The sequence below is a fragment of the Elaeis guineensis genome, chromosome 15, assembly GCF_000442705.2.
Source record: "Elaeis guineensis isolate ETL-2024a chromosome 15, EG11, whole genome shotgun sequence".
NCBI lineage: Eukaryota > Viridiplantae > Streptophyta > Magnoliopsida > Arecales > Arecaceae > Elaeis > Elaeis guineensis.
This window is the reverse complement of record NC_026007.2, coordinates 66610343-66616994: the sequence shown is the minus strand read 5'-3', so window position 1 is coordinate 66616994 and position 6652 is coordinate 66610343.

The following is a 6652-nucleotide window of genomic DNA, read 5'->3' as shown; positions in this document are numbered from 1 at the left end:
GAAGATTGTTGCCCAATGAAACAACCCAACCAAGGGGGTGAATTAGATTCTCTAAAATTTTTTGAAACTTAAAAGTAGATATATATGCTCAATTGTGAATTCTGTGTGAGAGTGCAGTAGAAGCAGTGTATATAAAGAAAAATTAATCTGAAATAATTAGAGCAAAACTGAAGCAAGCAAAATCACATATAAAGATAATATTTTATAGTAGTTTGATGCTAAACTCAGTACTACATCCGTTTTCAAACAATCTCTTAGAAATTTAACTATAATCTCTAAGATTATCGTCTAATTATTTTGCCAAAATCACCATCAAATTCAGTTAATTTTTTTTAGATACATTAACTAAAATCTTTTTCTAAATCACTCCTAGATTTATACAAAATCTAATTTAAGGCTTAGATAAGTCTATCTCTCAAGTTTCAGTTTCAATTTTAATTAAAATTTATAACAATAAATAATTTAAATATAAGATGTAGCACAAAAGAAGAGCTCTTTCAAGAGCAAATAAATATTTGATGTAGCTCAAGCTGAAGAAATGAGAAGCTTTTCAATCAATGTATCCTTCTTCTTTCTGAAAATCACTTAAAGACTCAAGAAGCAGATGGTTGAAAATTTAATTTCTCTTCTTGATAGCTCACTAAATGCTCGAACTAATTTTTAGTCTTTCTTTTTCTTTCTCTTGGTATTTAATACACTTATCTTTTATTCTCTTGCTTCATAAATGTCTTAGGCACCTATATATCCTTATTAGAGTGTCCAAAAATGGATTTTTAATCATTGAGAGGTAAGAACTAGTTATTGGAGGACTTCTGTGTAAAATTATAATTTTTAAAAAAATAGCCATCGGATCTGTCAGTTGAAGTTGAGTCGACTCGAACATATCAGGAGTCAATTCGGACTATCTTCAAGTCGACTCGAAGTCTTTAAGAGTCGACTCGAGAATCGATCTCAGAAAATATTCTCTCTATCTTTCTTGAAAGAGTCAACTTGAAGTTTGTGCCATGTGATATTAGTATGCTAGAGTCGACTCTTCAAGGCTTGGAGTCAGCTCTAAACCTTTCTTGATTTTTTTTATGGTGTGAACTCCTTTTTTAGATGTTTAAGATAGAAAATAAGGGATTCTTTGAAACATAGCTTTAGCTTTTTGAAATCTATTTTCAAAAGCTTAAACAACTTGTTAGTATTAAGTATTTACTCAAATATTTTATGCTCATCAAAATCAATTTTAGGGCCAATAAAGATCTTTGCTTCTTCTGGAAGAGGCATCATCCAATTGATCTTTGCCAATTGAGAATTTATACCATTGTGACCAAAAAGGTTATAACAATTTTTAACAATGAATGAGTTGCTTTTGCGCATCTCCAGTTGACTTTGTCTTGGTCATTGGATATGTCGATCTCTGTGATTAGAGAACATCAAGTTCTTCGATATCCCTAGATGTTAAATGAGTGTGGAAGAGACCCTGAATATTTTAAAGTCTTGTAAAATTCATTTATAGATATCCATAGTTTGAGAGAGAGTTCAAATAAGGCTGGGAATAACTTTTGTAGAGGCTCTTCTCTTAGCCATCTATCATGCCAGAAGGCAACAAATTTTGCCATCTCCCATAGAAAAATTAGTATTGAAGTATTGAAGCATTGAATGTATATATTTCGATGTCGAAGAAGTTTTTTAATATATTGGGGCATGAAGATGGTTGAGAGTACCTTCTTATAGTATAAGTTGAGGATGAGATTTCTCCATTGCCTTTGTTTTTTATTATATAGTCGCCACAATTATTTTTGAAGCAAGCATTGATTGAAGAGATGAATGTTGATGACTCTTAATCCTCTAACATCTTTAATCCACAAATTTGCTACCATCTTACAAGGCAATGACCGTTTGAGCATGTGTTGCTTCCCCTCCAAAGGAAGCTCCTTCTCTTCTTGCCTATTCTTTCAATTATCTTGGCTGGGAGAAGAGCCAAAGTCATCCAATAGATGGGAATGGAGTTAATAACTATATTTATTAGTGCGAACCTTCTACTAGTGGTCAGGAGTTTAGCTTTCCATTCAGTCAATTTATCCATCTTTTCTAAAAGAAAATTCAAATATGCATTTTGAGGGTTAACATGATGAAATGGAAAACCAAGATATTTTGTAAGGAGATTGCCTTGCATGCTGCCCATCAATTTCGTTTCGAGTTTGACACCTCAAATTCGATCTTGATTGGTTAATAGAAGCCCAAGACTCAAGGATATGTGGAGAAATCATAAGATTGAGCTCAATTGGATTTGTATCGAAGGTGAATCGATCAATTTGGAGGTGAACCAGTGAAGAACCAGCAGTAAACCGATTGAACTAGTGGAGAACTGACTGAAAACCAACTAAACTGATCCTGAACCAGACTAAATTAGGTTGAACTAGCCTGAATTGGCGCTGAACCGACTGCTGGACCAGTTACGGTGCCTTGGACTAGCTGCTGGACTAATATTTATGGTGGAAGGCTTCTGGACTGTTTGATCGGCATGTTCGAATGGCTGGCGATTGGAGTGCGCTAGGGCTACTGTGGAGATACGAATCCGATACATAGGTTAGTAGAAAAAATATCTCGATTAACGGTATCTATGCATCAGAATGGTGATCAGATGGCTGAGAGTTGTTCCAGTTCAAATGAGCATAACTTAATGATTTCTTATCCTTTTAGGTGTTCTTGGGCTCTATAAAAAGCTTACGACAAGCTTTATGACCTGATGGTGGAGTTTGTAATGGCTAGAGTGTCTCATTAAGGGTTTTGAGAGTTTTTATGATGGATATGTGCTTCTTGTTGAGAGATTAGTGTATAAGAGTTTAGAGTTTGTGATCTCCTCTTGTATTTATAGATTTCTCTCACAGTGAAATTTGCATGCCTTATGGAGGTAGGCTTTGAGCTAATCCACATTATTTGGTTGTGTTTTATACTTCTTTCTTCATCTTTCCTCTTATGGTATTGATATTGTCATCGGTGCTGCATTCTTGGGCGAGGATTCGTATTCCATACTTGTGAGGGATTCTCCAATAAGTGGTATCAGAGCACAGAATTGTCCAGCTGGTGTTGTTGTTAATCGAGATTGAAGAAGATGGAGAAGACAGGCTCGATCAAGATAGAGATCAATCGATTTGATAGGAATAGTAATTTTTTCCTATGGCAAGTGAGGGTGAAGGATGTGCTCATCCAACAAAGGTTGACTGATGCTTTCTTGTGAAAGAAGAAGCTGACTACTGTAGAGGAGAAGGATTGAAAGCAGCTTCAGATGCAGAGGGTAAGTACGATCTGCTTATACTTGATGGATGATATGATGATCCATGTGCTTAGCAAAACTTCTCTAATTGTGATATGGTTGAAGCTCGAGAAGATGTATATGGTAAAGATTGTCACTAATGCTCTCTTTCTCTGAAAGTAATTCTATCAACTATGGATGAACGAAGGGCAGAGCATGCAGAAGCATCTCAGCAACTTCAAAAAGATTCTCACTGATCTCTTCAACATTGATGAGAAGGTTAAGAAGAAGATTAGGACATTGATCTTGTTTTCATTGCTTCCTTCTTCATTTATCTTTGGTAATTATTCTTCTTATGAGAAAGAGTACCATCAAGATGGATGAGGTCATTTTTGTACTTTTTCAGAATAAAGTTCTCAAGTGAGAGAACCGAGCTTCAAGTTCAGATAGTGACTCGGCTTTGACGGTGACTTAAGGTGATGGTGGCACAAGATGAAGCGGTAAAAGATTGCATGGTGGATAGTTCAGGTCCAAGTTGAAGGACTTGAGCAAAATCAGATGCTATTGGTATGATGAATTGGGGTATTGAGTCAAAAATTGTCCACAGCTCAAAGATTGGATGATGACTACTATAGCGGCGGTCCATAGTAGCGATACTGATGAGACTGATAATTTGTATATTGGTTCTGATGAGGTATCTACTTATTTCCTTCAATAGAGTTTATATTCGGCTTGTTCGCATCATGTTTATTATAGAGAAAAGTTGTTTGACTCTCGAAAGAGCTGTTCATTTGCCAGGTGGATTGAGCTATGCGATCAAGAGCATTGGGACAGTCAGTTCACAGATATATAAGGGAGCAGTGAGGAAGTTGGGTGAGGTCTGATACATATTCAGTTTCAGGAGTAATCTGATTTCATTCAGCAGACTGAATTCAAGCAACTATAGATGGAGAGCTGATACTAGAGGCTTGAAGGTTGTGTGTGATAGTAGGATTGTTTTGAAGAAAAAAAAGTGTGGAGGACACTATCTCTTGATAGGAAACTCAGCAAGAGGTAGAGCTCTGGGTGCAGGTAGATTGGACACGAGATGAAAGACTCGGAAGGATAATAGGCGACATTGTAGAGTAAAGTTCTTATCGCCATAGGAGGCTATCCCGAGTAGGTCTCAGATTAGATAGGTCACAGCACATGATGGAGATAGGATTGAGTAGTTTGACTCGACTTTCATGTCTGTCCATACATGAGCAGCCAGGCATTTGCCCTAGGGCATGGGACGAGATCATTCACAAGCTCTCAAATCCATGTGGAGGCCGAATGTCTAGTCGAGATGGAGATTTATTGAGTTTGATATCTCAAATTCGATCTTGATTGGTTAATAGAAGTCCAAGACTCAAGGATAGATGGAGAAATCACAAGATTGAGCTCAATTGAGTTCGAATCGGAGGTGAACCAACCAATTTGGAGATGAATCGATGAAGAACCAGTGGTAAATCGACTGAACTGATGGAGAACCGGTTGAATACCAACTGAACCGACCTTGAATCGGGCTGAACCGAACTGAATCGGGCCAAATTGGTGCTGAACCGGCAGCTGGACCGATTATGGCATCCTGAACCGGCCATTGGACCAATATTTATGGTGGGAGGCTTCTGGACCGTCCGATCAGTGTGATCGGATGGCTGTCGATTGGAGTGCGCTAGGACTACTGTAGAGACGTGGATCCGATGCGTAGGCAAGTGAAAAAATACAGTGATTAACGATATTTGTGCATCAGAATGGCTATCAGATGGCTGAGAGTTATTTCGGTTAAAATGAGCGTAACATGGTGGTTTTTTTATCCATTTTAGGTATTCTTAAGCTCTATAAAAGGCTTGCAATGAGGTGGAGTTTACGGTATCTGGAGTGTCTCTTTGAGGATTTTCAGAGTTTTTGCAAGGAATATGTACTTCTTATTGAGAGATTGATGTATGAGATTTGAGAGTTTGTGATCTCTTATATTTTTGGATTTCTCTCGTAGTAAAGTTTGTATGCCCCGCGGAGACAGGTCTTGAGCCAATCCACATTATTTGGTTGTATTTTATACTTCTTTCTTTGTCTTTCCTCTTGTGGCATTGACATTGTCATTGGCGTTGTGTTCTTGGGCGGAGATCCGTATTCAGCATTCGTGAGGGATTCTCCAACATTTCGCCTAGGAATGAAACTGAGTTTTGTTGATCACAATCCCAAAAAGCAAGCTCTTATGGTAGTTCATCTTCAAACCTGTTAAGAGCTCAAAAGTATATAAGAGGGATTTTAAGTTTGTGATGTTGTTCTTAACTGTCTTGCAGAAAATAATCGTGTTGTCAGCATATTGCAGAGAGAGGATGTTTCTTGTGTGATCAGAGTCAATACCATCCAATAATTTATTCCTACAGCTAATTGCAGCATTCTAGTAAGAATATCGACAGCTAAAACAAACGAAAGTGGTTGTTATGGGGTCATCTTGTTTGAGTCCTTTCCTTGCCTGTATTCATTCCAAAGGTTCTCCATTAATGAGAAGTGCAATATAACTTGAACCAATCAAGGTCTGAACCCAACAGCACTATTTGTCTCAAAGGCCTATGGCCTTTAACAATGTGAGGATGAAATTCCAACTGATGCTGTTGAAGGCCTTTTTGAAATCAATTTTATAGATGAGGCCTTGCTGTTTTTATTTTTTGCAGTATGACAAAATTTCTTTGGTACTAATGCAACAATCTGTTGGTACTAATGCAACAATCTGTAATTTGCCTTTCTTTAATAAATCATGACTGTGATGCTGCAGTAAGTTTATCTAGATGCTTTCATAATCTTCATACATCAAGTAATGAGCTTTAGTGATAGCGGATATATTGATATCAATACTATTATGCTTGTATCCAGATAGAGTGCTTTGGACAAATCAAATCTCCATTATATATATATAGGGGATAATAAATAATAGCGGTAACATAATCTTCATACATCAAGTAATGAGCTTTAGTGATAGCGGATATATTGATATCAATACTATTATATTATGCTTGTATCCAGATAGAGTGCTTTGGACAAATCAAACCTCCATTATATATATACAGGGGACAATAAATAATAGTGGTAAAATAATAAATTTTTTGAAAAATATGATGCATAAACAACATAGGATTTAAACCTCTCGAGAAGAGGAGTGCTAGCCAAGACTACTTAGCTAGTTTATATCTTTCAAATTTCCTCCATAAACTATCATTGATTCTATGCATTCCTCTCTCCATGGATTCATAATTCGGTGTAAAATCTAAGACACAATCAAACCTTGTTTTGTTTTGTGTCTGCTCAATGTGCAACGATGCCACTTACTTTGATCTTGGACCAACCAGGCTTGTGTAAGCTACCAATAGGAGGTGAATAATGGGC